Below are 13,114 nucleotides of genomic sequence, written 5' to 3'. Positions count from 1 at the left end.
TGACTGATTGTATTCTCTGAATTTATCCATTCCTAAACCTTGGCATCTAAATTCAGACACATAATACCTCACTTTTGTGTCTTAGGGATCACACATTAAAAAATGTTTTAGATACCCTGTTAGACACTTTTAACCGTAATTACCCTCACAACACACCCCTCTTCACACAACCAGCTCCGCAGTCTTTCTGGCGTTGCAGCACACCATAGAGGCATTCGGCCTCTGTGGTGGGGCCCAGTGATGAAGCATGAATCTGACTAGGTCGGTGTGTGAGGGCTTTCCTATTCACCCGAAGTGAGTGTGTGACTATCCTTCCCGCTCCTATTTCAGTGGCAGTACTGAGACTGACCGTACCTCTCTTTTTTTGTTTAACTATATCTAACCGGGGATTGAGAGAGTGTTCTTGACTTTCCCTACCTCTCCCATTGTTGTCGTGTATAAGAAAGGAACCCCTCGAAGGCACTCCACAAACCCCGATGGCTGCCTATAAGAAAGGAACCCCTGAAGGCCCTCCACGAACCCTGCAGGCTGCCTATAAGAAAGGAACCCCTTGACTGAACTCCACGAACCCTGCATGCTGCCTATAATAAAGGCACGCCTGAAAGTACTGCACGAACCCCGCTTGCTGCCTATAAGAAAGGAACCCCTGAAGGCAGTGCAGTAATGCCGCTGGCTGCCTATAAGAAAGGAACCCATTAAAGGCAATCCATGAACCCCGCTGGCTGCCTATACGAAAGGAACCCCTGAAGCCACTCCACAAACCCCCTGGCTGCCTGTGAGAAAGGAACACCTTGAAGACGCTCCACGAACCCTGCAGGCTGCCTATAAGAAAGAAACCCTTGAATGCACTTTCAAATCCCGCTTCCTGCCTGTAAGAAAGGAACCCCTTGAAGGCACTCCACGATTCCTGCAGGGTGCCTATAAGAAAGGAACCCCTGAAGGCACTCCACAAAACCCGCAGGCTGCCTATTAGAAAGGAACTCCTGAAAGCACTCCACGAACCCCACTGGGTGCCCATAAGAAAGGAATCACCTGAAGGTGCTCCACAAACCCCGCAGGCTGCCTATAAGAAAGGAACCCCTGAAGGCCCTTCACGAACCCCACCGGCTGTCTATAAGAAAGGAACCCCTCGAAGGCACGCCACAAACCCCGATGGCTGCCTATAAGAAAGGAACACCTTGAAGACACACCACGAACCCTGCAGGCTGCCTATAAGGAAGGAACCCCTTGAAGGCACTCCACGAACCCTGCAGGCTGCCTATAATAAAGGCACGCCTGAAAGTACTGCACGAACTCCGCTTGCTGCCTATAAGAAAGGAACCCCTGAAGGCAGTGCAGTAACGCCGCTGGCTGCCTATAAGAAAGGAACCCATTAAAGGCAATCCACGAACCCCGCTGGCTGCCTATACGAAAGGAACCCCTGAAGCCACTCCACAAACCTACTGGCTGCCTGTGAGAAAGGAACACCTTGAAGACGCTCCACGAACCCTGCAGGCTGCCTATAAGAAAGGAACCCTTGAAGGCACTCCATGAACCCGGCTGGCTGCCTATAAGAAAGGCAGTCCATGATCCCTGAAGGCTGCCTATAAGAGATGAACCCTTGCAGTCACTCCACAAACCCTCCTGACTGCCTATAAGACAGGAACCCCATGAAGGCACTCAACGAACCCCGCAGATTGCCTATAAAAAAGGAATCCCTGAAGGCACTTCACAAACCCCGCTAGCTGCCTATACGAAGGTAACAACTAAAGGAACTGCACAAACCGCGCTGGCTACCTATAAGAAAGGAACTACTTGAAGATGCTCCACAAACCCTGCAGGCTGCCTATAAGAAAGGAACACCCTGAAGGCACTCCACGAACCCCACTGGCTGCCTATGAGGAAGGAAGCCTTTGAAGGCACTCCACGAACCCTGGAGGCTGCCTATAAGAAAGAAACCCTTGAAGGCACTCCACAAACCACGCTTGCTGCCTGTAAGAAAGGAACCCCTTGAAGGCACTCCACGAACCCTGCAGGCTACCTATAAGAAAGGAACCCCTGAAAGCGCTCCACAAACCCCGCAGGTTGCCTATTAGAAAGGAACTCCTGAAAGCACTCCACGAACCCCATTTGGTGCCTATAAGAAAGGAACCACCTGAAGGCACTCCACGAACCCCGCAGGCTGCCTATAAGAAAGGAACCCCTGAAGGCCCTCCACGAACCCCAGCGGCTGCCTATAAGAAAGTAACCCCTCGAAGACCCTGCACGATCCCCACTGACTGCCTATAAGAAAGGAACCCCTCAAAGTCACTCCACAAACCCTGCAGGCTGCCTACAAGAAAGGAACTTCTTGAAGACGCGCCACGAACCCCACAGGCTGCCTATAAGAAAGGAACACCTCGAAGGTGCTGCATGATCCCTGCTGGCTGTCTATAAGTGAGGAACCCCTTGAAGGCTTGCTGTTTGATTGGGCAGCAGCTGTAGCATAGATCACTTCAATTTTTGAAACAATATATCATTTTGTTTATTTTCATTTCATTCTTTTTCCATTGTTAGTATTAAATATAAAAAACACATATATACATACATGAGTTACCACAAAAATATATATGAGGTATGGTCTGCCTGCAAGGCACCAATCGCTTATAATTTAAACAAGTGGGTGATCACAGATATTCATAATCTCCATGAATCCTTTAAAATATAACTATCATTTTGTGAATTCCACATATGTTGTCATAAACATAAACTTGAAGGTGCTCCACGAACCCCGCTGGCTGCCTATAAGAAAGGAACCCCTTGAAGGCCTTGTGCATTGCCTTCAAGGCACTGCACAACTCGGACAGGATTATTTCATTCAAACGTTCGCTGAGACACGCCTTCTAGATCCCTCTGCTCCAAGACCTTCAAAATAGAGACAGTCCCCATCTTCCGGATAGCCCTATGGGGCACCTAAAGTTTTGGGGTTCTCACCACAAAAACCTGGCATTTCGATTCCCTTAATCGCAAAAGAATCACAACATCTTCTTAAGTTGAGAAAGGCTTTAAAAATGTTGCTTTACGTTCACCAGCCATGTGTTCTGTCTCATATTCTCTCAGCAAACTGGCTCCTCAGATGTTCTCACTGTGTAACTTGCATGTAACAATCGTGTAATGTGTATGCAATTCAGTGTGTCTCGCTCATGCACTCTGTGTGTAACTTGAGCATATCATATCAGGGTCTTGTCTGTAACAAGAATTAAATCTGGGTGTAGCCTGCCCACACCTTAAAACAACCAAGGGTGCCTGCCAGTGACATGTGGATTCAGGCATGGGCCAATCAAATGTTCTGATCTTGATTAAAAAGAAGGCCTCTGTGCTGGGCAACAGTAGCACCAATTATTGACACGCCTGGAGGCAGGGCAGCCTGAGGTGTGCACTAAATAAGGTTCACCGTTGAACTCCACTACAGGGCTGCCCATGTTCCTGCCACAGGCACGTCCCTCAGTTTGAAACCTTCTAAGCAGCGCCTTGGCATCAGCAGCAAGATCCTCTGAGGGAGGGGCCTAGCGGGGGCGGATCTTGTGCATACACAAGCACTATACCACATGTCAGGGGGGTGACTGAGAAATAGGAATAAATAACAATCCTCCTTTACCAAACAGCACATATCTGCCTGACTCAGGACAGAGCACCTCTCTGTCTTTCCCATGGGACACAGCCCCACTCTTCCGCCACCCACTAAGGTAAGAAAGGCTCTGTGCCCGCCTCTGACTTCACAGCACATGTGTGCCTGACTCTAGTACACCTCTATCTATCCTACTGAGGTAAGAATACCTCCTCACATGGTTCACACCACTTCTCTCTGAAGAAAGACTATCTCTCTGCCTCTCTCTCTGAACATGGAACACTTCCAAATCTCTCTCTGGTGACAAAACCACTCTCTGAGGATACAACCTCTCTCTCCCTCTACCTTCAGATAGAACACTTCTTCCTCTCTCTGAGTAAGGAACCTCTCTCTCGGGATAGAACCTCTCTCTGGGGATAGAACCTCTCTATGTCTCTCACAAAGGGAAGAGACTGCTTTACCTGCCTCTGACACTAAAGTTTGATTGTACTGACCTCTGAAATACATGTCACTGCCTCTATCTGAGGATAGAACAAGTCATTGCCTCTCTCTGAGGACAGAACATGTCTGCGCCTCTCTCTGAGGACAGAACATGTCTGCGCCTCTCTCTGAGGACAGAACACGTCTGTGCCTCTCTCTGAGGACAAAACACGTCTGCGCCTCTCTCTGAGGACAGAACACGTCTGTGCCTCTCTCTGAGCACAGTACACCTCTCTTCTTGTCTTTGACTCTAGACCAGTTCTTTCCTCTCTTTGAGGATAGAACAGTTTTCTGACTCTCACTCTAGAGCATCTCTCTACTGGTCTCTGATTGAGGAATATCTTGCTACCGGTGTCTGACTCTAGAACACCATCTCCCTACTTATGCCTGAGGCAAGTCCTGCATCTACGTCTATGACCAAGGACAGAACACTACTACTCCAGCCAATTACATTAGCTAACCTCTCTACTTACTTCCCACTCTGGGAAACCTAGTCTGCCTGCCTCAAGGTCACCTAATAGCCTGCCTGTCTGTAGAAGACCTCTCAGCTTGCCTGTTTCTAGAACACATTGCAGCTGACATGCCTCTAGAAGAGTTGGCATCTTCTGTGAGGGATAGGACGAGCTGGGTGTCATCGGAGAAGGACATGATGTTGAGTCTGTGGGTGTGGGCAATGTCTGCCAGAGGTGTCATTTAGGTGTTGAAGAGGGTAGGGCTCAGGGACTATACTCTGGGTACACTGCATAAGATGTCTTTGGGTGCGGAGGTGAAGGGTGGTGAGTAGATGCGCTGGGTTCGGATGGAGAGGAAGGAAGAGATCCAGTTGAGTGTATTGCCCTGGTGCCTAGGTGCTGGAGTCTAGGTGAACCTATCAGAGTGTGGTGGGAGATGGTGTTGAAGACAGGTTGAGGAACATGAGGGACATGAGGGCTGCTGTTCCTGCTAGGTTGAAAAGGCGAATGAGGTTGTCATGTTGCTGCAATCAACACTTTGGCGGGGAAGGGGAGTTATATCATATGGTCGATTTTGAGTTAGCTGGGGTTGACAGACGGTGTCTTCAAGAGGTGCTTGGCCTCTGAATGCTTCCAGACATTGGGTATGGTGACTGTGGTGATGGAGGTGTTAAGGAGTTCGGTGAGGGGGCATGTGATGACTTTTCTAGTTTATAGATGTGGTACAGGCAGAGGTTAGTGGGAGATCCAGAGTGTATGGAGTTCATGATAGAGATGATGTCTTCTGTGAATAGCTGATTCTAGTCGGTGTTCCTGGGTGGTGGGAGGGGCAGGCTGGAGTGCTGTGGTGGTTGAGGCTGGTGGGTTGGGAATCAATTTTGCAGTGAAAATTGTCTGCCAGGTCATCACAGAGGGCTTGAGACGGGCGGATCATGTTCTCGTGGCCGAGGGGCACGAGAATTCTCTGACAATGCGGAACAATTCCTTGGTGCGGTTGGTGCTTGCCTCAATGCTGGTATTGTGGGCTTCGATCTTGGTCACTCGGGGAAGGTTGTGCTAGTTGTGGAGGGCGGATCTGTAGAAGTTGAGGTTGATGGGGGTCTTGCTTGTACGATCACCAGTGTCTCTTTAATTTCTAGCATTGTCGCTTGAAGGTCAGTATCTCCTGGTTGAACCAGCTGGCCTGTTTAGTGGGTCTGTTATTAATGGTGTTCTTTAGTGGGGTGATGGTGTTGGCAGCCGAGGAAATCCAGCTGAAGAAGTTCTGGACTTCGTGTTCGGGGAAGTTCGAAGTGGCGGGTCTTGTTACTTTTATTCAGTGGTCCAGAGGGGTTCTGTGACCTTAACCCGGTGGCAGCGAGGGTGGGTCATGAGTCTCATGGGCAGAGCTTGTGGACTGTCTATAATGAAGTGGACAATGCTGTGGCCTGTCCAGGTCAACTCAGTGGTGTGGGAGAATTTATCTCTGTCGAAGGTGGTGAAGATGGGGTCCAGGGCGTGGCTGGCTGTGTGCGTGGGAATGGTGACTAATTGATAGAGGCTGATAATGCTCTTGTTTTTGATAAGTGTGGTGGAGTTAGAGTCATCGGGCTCTTCTAGGTGGAACTTTAGGTCGTCCATGAAGATGTAGTGGTTGTGGTTGATAGCCAGTTGGGCTATGAAGTACAGGATGGAGTTGCAGAAGCCGAGGCAGAAGCCGGGAGGCCTGTAGGTGAGGGTTCCTTTGATTGTGGTGTTGCTGCAGGTCTGAACAGAAAGGTAAGGTGAACCATGATGGGTGTTGTGTAATCAGTGGTGGGGTTGAGGGAGTACTTTTGGATGATTGCGATGCCTCGGCAGAGTGTGTCTGGGCAGTCGTAGTGGATCATCTTGTATCGGGGTAAGTTGTGGTGGCGATATCTGGTGTTGAGGCACTGGTGAACCTGGTGTATCTTATGAACATGATGTTGGGGGTGAGGGTGGTTAATGGTGTCCCAGATTGCCAGAGCGTGTTTGCAGAGAGATCTGTCATTGAGTAAAGTGAAGTGAAGCTGATGCATGTATCCTGGGTGTCTTCTGGGTGGTGGTGAAGTGGGTACTCGCATCGCAGGATAGCAGGCAGTGCAGGAAGTTGAAAGGTCCCCTAGTGGAATGTGGTGAGGTGCTGTTGCAGTTGGTGGAAGGATGGGAATTAGTATCCAAGGGTGTTTATATATTAGCGGAGAATCATAGGCCGGCTGTAGGTCCAGGGCTCCTGGTTCTGGGTGCAGTCCAGGGCAGACAGGTGCAGACAGGCTTGCCTTTGGTGCACCTTAAACACACCAGCAGTGTGCCCATGCTCGAGCCTCCATTAAGTACTTCAGGGAGATGGGTGGCTTCAGTCATGCTGAGGGGAGGTCAGGTGGAAACGAGGAACCAGAATACGCTGGTTTGCGGTACAGATGTAGAGAAGCTGACCGAAGGGGGGAGGAGTAAAGGTAGGGTGACGCAGAGGAAAAAGACAGATCAATGAACATTCACATACAATGGAGAACCAAAACAAAATAAAGCTTAATAGAATAAGGAAAAAGAATGAAGAAAATAGAGAAAATATCTAGGCACAACCACAGTGGGGGAATTATCTAGGTCAGTGTAGGACCAAGGCAGCAGGAGGCCGGCGGGGGGCTCAAACTTTGGAGCAGCGAGGAAGGAGGACTGGGAACAGTTCCTTTATGCCACTGCAGTGGAAGGGGAGTGGTGACCTCTACCAGGGGAGGTAAAGAGCTACCTCTGGAAAACCTCACAGCTGATCTCTAAAATAAATCACAGCATGCCTGCCTCAAAAACACCCCGCAACCTGCCTATCTCTAGAACACCTCCCAGCTGGCCTGCCTCTAAAACACCTCACAGCCTGTTTGACTCTCCAATACCTCACAGCCTGCCACATATAGAACACCTCACCGCCGGCCTGTCTCTAGAAACAGTGTAAATCAAAAGAGAGTAACCCTTGTGTGCCAAGGGAACAGGTTAAATTGTCTCTAGAAACACCTTGCAGCCAGCCTGCCTCTAGAACTCCTCACAGGCGGCCTGTCTCCTGCATGCTTCAAGAACACCTCACTGACTGCCAGCTCCAGAACACCTCAAAGCCTGACTCTAGAACACCTCACAGCCTGCTTGCCTCCACAACACCTCACAGCCAGCCACCTCAAGAATAACTCATAGCTTGATTGCTTCTAGAAAACCTCACAGCCTGCCTGCCTCTAAAACACTTCACATCCTGTCTGCCTCTAGAACACAGAATTCCCCACAGTCAGACTGTTTTTTGGAAAAGCTCCCAGTCTGTCTGTCCCAAGAACACCTCTCAGCCTGCCCATCTCTCGATTACCTCACAACCTGCCTGCCTGTAGAACATCTCACAACCTGTTACCTCTTTAACACCTCATAGCCAGCTTCCCTGTAGAACACCTCACAGCCGGCCGGTCTCTAGAACACCCTCTAGCCCACCTGCCTCTAGAACACTCTGCCTCTAAAACCTGTCTCAGCCAACCTGCCACTCCTGCCTCTAGAACACTTCAAGGCTGTTTGCCTTTTGAACACCTCACAGGCTGCCTGTCTCTAGATCACCTCACAGCCTTTATGTCTGCCTCTGTAACACCTCACAGCCTATAGAAAACTTCCCAACCTGCCTGCCTCTAGAATGCCTGACATCCAGCTTTCTTCTAGATCACCACACAGCTTCCTGCCTCTATAAGGCCTCACAGCCTGCCTGCCTCCAGAACACCTCACAGCCTGCCTGCCTCTAGAATACCTCACAGCCTGCCTGTAAAACACCACCCAACCTGCCTTGCTCTAGAAGAGTACCTCTAGATCACCTGTCTCTTTTCTCACCTACAGGAGGTTCTAGACTGAAGCAGTAGCCCTAGATTGAGGGACTGTAAGTACCATGTGTTTTTATAAGAATATAGATATATGATTTATTGGATTAGATTAAACTTATAAGATAAGTAAAAATTTCTTAATGCCAGACCTGAAAAAGATGCCTTGTAAAGATGCCACCCTGATCTGGCAGCTAGCAGCTGATGGGCTGGGCAGGGAGTAGTAAGCTGAGACTCCAGATTAGAAACCTAGCGCTGAGTGAGGTTTGGGAGTCATGGCACTAGAAGAGAGGGAGCGGGGATCTCCCCACCAACTCTTCAAAAACCCCCTAGTTTTGTGCATTCATGTTACTCCTACCATTTTACAATATTTATGTAATCTGCAATCACACTTATTTTCTCTCAAACATTGTCTTTCTCCTTCCTTTGGTACAGTGACTAAGGGCCAGATGTATCAAGATACACTTTTGGGATTCTCAAATAGCGATTTTTAAGGAATCGCTATTTGAGATTTGCAAAATGGTATGTATGTAGAAATTCGCTATATTTTATCGATTTCTTAAAATTCCTTAATAGCGATTAACAAATTGCTAATCGCATTTAAGGAAGAATTTCCCATTCATTTCTATGGGCCAGGAGGCCCATAGGAATAAACTGTAAAATTATTCTCAATTTGCGATTCTCAATTTGCTAATTGCAAATTGAGAATAATTTCAAGGGTGCAAGGGTGTCCAAAGGATACCCTGTTGCACCCCTAAAATAAACATGGGTGCACATGTGGTGCACATACATGCCCTAAGGGCATGTATGTGCATCACATGGCACTTTGAAAAATGCAAAAATTTGCATTAATCAAGAAATTAGCAAATTACCACAAACTTGAAGTTGGTGGTAATTTGCGATTCCTTAGGGACAATTAGCAATTTTTTTTGCATCATACATTGCATTTAAAGAATCACAAATTTTGCATTCCTTAAATGCAATTGCAAAATAGGGAATCGCAAATTTGCGATTCCTTATTGTTCACTGAAAATTGCTACATGCATACCATTTTGCTCAAATGAGTTCGGCATTTGCGAACCCATTTGAGTTTCATACATCTGGCCCTAAATGCCTTGTTTCCATTTGCTGCCATACTGGGGGTGAGCCTCATTTATTTATGTAGTAATTAAGTCCACGCTGATTGTGATATTTCATGAGGATTTATTCAGGTTAGTTACAGCATAGAAGTACAGAAGTAAATAGCCCCACCAGGAGCACCCAGCCAGGCACTCAGCCCTTCTCCAACTGTGACTTCCCACTCCCAACATTCAATCTTACATCATTCAGGCAGCATTCCATTGGCAAAGCATGAACCATAACAACCCAAGATACTGCATATCCTCCTTTGTTCCAAAAAGAAAATAAAAGAAACGCCAATATTAAGAATAACAAAGAGAAAAAGAGTAGAAGCCAGATGTAGGCTATATTAATAAGGAAAGAGGAGAGCACCAGAGAGAGAAAAGGTCAAAATGAAGGGAGACAAGAATAACATAAACCAAACGCAAGAAAAGGTCAAAATGAAGAGAGACGAGAATAAAATAAACCAAACTCATCTACCCCTCCAAAGATGGCACCAGAACAGGAACACATAAAGGACAAAGAATAGAAAAAGAAACCATCAATGAATGCACTCTCCACATCCACTGGCCAGGTAAGCGTGTGAGAAGGGGGCTCACATCAGGAGGAAACAAGACGACAGAGAAGAAGAGGAATGTAAAAACTCATACTTCTCCATCAAATATTTAAATAATGAATTCCAAATAGAAAATTACAACTGGGCTGCAGTGTTGAAAACAAAGCTAGTACTATAAGGAAAACGCCCAGAGTAACATAACCCATGCACTATGGCAGCTGAGACCATACACCCGCTAAGGGTAAAACTTTGCTTATGCATGGGCAACCTCGAGTGGAGGTAAAGGTATGATATGTAAAAAAAAAACTAGACCCACACATGACACCTAAAGGAAGGTAAAACGTGCACTAAAGTGAGGGCATAAAACATGTAATGTGATGTCCATGTACGGACGCACCTCTAGATGAGGTAAAAATGCTATGCACAGGGAGATGGGGAAGGACCCCACAATACACCTCCGGAGAGGTCAATAAATTGTGCCTAGAACCTTGAGTGGATGTCAACTGAAATGCACATGAAATTGGGGAAGTCCCCAAACACACCTCACGGAGAGGAAAAACTCACCTCGAGGGAAGGTCAAGAGACTATGCGCATAATAAATGCGGGAAGAGAAACTTGCAACATGAGACACATGAGACACATGAAATAGGGGAAGATCGCAAACACACCTCGCGGAGAGGTGACAAAGTTGTGTCATTGTGAGTGGGATGCTAGTCCACACAACATCTCGTGAACTTAAGGAAGACACTATCCGCTGTGACAATGGAAAACAACTAAAGAACGCACCTCAGGAGAGGTAGTAACGTTGTGCATAAGTGAGGAAAGCAAAACACTGTTGTGCACTGTACAATAATATGAAAATTTGTGAACTGTGAGGATTAAACTATACTCCACTGTACCATACTAAGAAAAACATAGAGCCCTGTGAGAGGAAACCATAACACAAAAACTAGGAGCTGCAGTCAGAGAAATAAAATGTGCAGAGTAAACAAAATGTGTTGCAGCCTGAAAGCGAAAGTGTACTATGCACAACCTTAAAAAGGAATAGAGTACGATTAATGCCCAAATGAACGTATGTGAAACATAAATAAAGTTTTCCGAAAACTTGCACGTAAGTGAGGCATTTTACACATAACCAAAAGATTGAATGCTATATAACCAGGATCAAAGACAAGCAGCAGTTCTTGAATGATGCGTACTTGAAGGTAACCTGCAACAAATACATAACTCCAAAGAAACAAAGCACTTGACATATGAGCATAATACTTTGAGGCACCCATCACCCCGTCGGAGATGATGATGAAACGAGGAACAAAAAAAATGTGGGCAAGGATCTCTGACTGGACATGAAATATGGGTGTAAAAATCGATAATGGCCTAACTCTTAAACCCCAGATTCTTAGTGTAGTCGGCCAGTGTTTTGGCCTGCTAGGAACCCTCAGGAAATTTCTTCCCTTTCTTTCTCAAGGCCATAGGAGGATTACGGTTCAGGCCTGATCGGCTCTAGGTTGGACTACGCCAATGTACTTTATTTGGGCCTCCCGGAATATCTTCTCACACGCCTCCAATCTGTACAAAATTTGGTGGCAAGGGCAATTTTTGGCCGCAGCCGTAGGGCTCATACTTCTGCTCTTTTGAATTTGCTTCATTGGCTGCCGGTAAGCAAATGTATTTACTTTAAGACTCTTACTATGGCCTGTAAATCTCTGCACGGCATCGGTGCTGTCTACCTAAGGAAAAGAGTGCGGTTCTATTTTCCTTCTAGATCTCTTCTCCCTGTCTCTCAAGCACTGCAACTAAACGAGCGCGCATTGGAGGTCGTTCATACAGATTGCTGGCCCCCCCAACTTTGGAACAAACTGCCCCTCTCCTTCAGGAAATTAGACAATCTGTTGTCCTTTAGGTAGGGGTTTAAGACTTGGCAGTTTGGACAATAATCTGCCTATGTTTTTCTGGTCACCCCTCTAAAGATCTGTATAGCACCGGGACACTCTGTCCGAGTAGCCGAGCGCTCTATAAGACCCCCACTAACATAACATAACATAACATAACTACCGTCCCAAACGTTCAGATTGAAGAAAAAGAAAACAAATGTCCAAAACCTGTGTCGACTGTTGAGTGACTTGAATGAAGAAATATCTCCACTGTTGAAGCAGACGAAGACACAGGAAAACAACGCCGTTCAAAGGGGATAGATCCACCGACCAGAAGATGGCAGGACACAAAGGAGACGTAATGCTGAGAGACTCACGGCGCGCTCCTGCTGCCAAAACATCTGTACGCAGCATCCAACAGCAGAGAAGTCAAAGACGTCATCATAAGCACAGAAGAACTATGCGAGGAAGCAGGCTCGAGGTGAGAGAGCACGCTGAACATGCCACTCGAAGTTAATTTAAAATGTGAGAGGGTGGTTTAACAGTCAAAATTTAGAGGGGACCGCTGGAGCCCAAAACATGAGAAAACAAAGTAATGAGGACACTAACCGCAAAGTAAACAGGTCCCCGCTCCACCAAAATCCATAACAGGCACCATCCTCTTGTCTTCAGCATGCTAACAGCCTCCTGTATTTTGCTGTTATGGCCTGCATTTGCTCATCTCAAGTTAGTAGTTTGTTCACCAGTTAGTTTGGGGCAATTTGTGACCACGTTTCTGCTGCGCAACTTAATGCAGCACCTATCATAACCAACGGCATGGCCGAAATACAAATCAGAAGTATATCGGAATGAGCCAAGTTAGAAAGCAGTTTCACTTCTTGTCAGGAAGCACACATGAACCTTCACCGAGCACACCAGAAGAAGTACCCACAACTTGTAGAACCTTCTGCACCTGTAGGCACCAGACAATATGCATGTAGATGGGCTACTGTTGCTCGAGGGCACAGCAAAACAGAAACATAAGTAGGCTCACCCTGTGTTGAAGATTCAGAACTAGAGCAACGTTGTTGAGGAGTGGCTTCTTAACCTCACAGAAACCACAGCGGAAAACAGGGGTCGCAGAGTGTATTGCGTACCCTTGGTGAGGGCACAGCACAGGAACAAACTTGACGTTTTATAAGGGTGACCTGTGCAGAGGTCACTGGTGGGGCTAA

The sequence above is a fragment of the Lissotriton vulgaris genome, chromosome 3_1 (genome assembly GCF_964263255.1).
Source record: "Lissotriton vulgaris chromosome 3_1, aLisVul1.2, whole genome shotgun sequence".
NCBI lineage: Eukaryota > Metazoa > Chordata > Amphibia > Caudata > Salamandridae > Lissotriton > Lissotriton vulgaris.
Note: the sequence above shows the minus strand (reverse complement) of the source record.